This window comes from Etheostoma spectabile, chromosome 4 (assembly GCF_008692095.1).
Source record: "Etheostoma spectabile isolate EspeVRDwgs_2016 chromosome 4, UIUC_Espe_1.0, whole genome shotgun sequence".
Classification (NCBI taxonomy): domain Eukaryota; kingdom Metazoa; phylum Chordata; class Actinopteri; order Perciformes; family Percidae; genus Etheostoma; species Etheostoma spectabile.
The window spans coordinates 2235125-2235361 of NC_045736.1; positions in this window are offsets into that span (position 1 = coordinate 2235125).

Below are 237 nucleotides of genomic sequence, written 5' to 3' on the forward strand. Positions count from 1 at the left end.
AGAGCTGTGGTGGTGCTGGAAGCGTGTTTGCGTAGTGCTCGTGTTAGCCGCGGTATACGGCATTTTTTTCTTGCAATGTTTACATATTGTGTTCGTCTTGTCTGTCACTCTTTCGCCGTGTATCATTTCCGCAGGAAAACCAAAATGTTGCCACACAAATGACTTAAAAGTGGCGGTGGGATCTTCAATAGTAATTTCACGCTCCATCACGCTGACGTCACATCGCCTCACGAGACA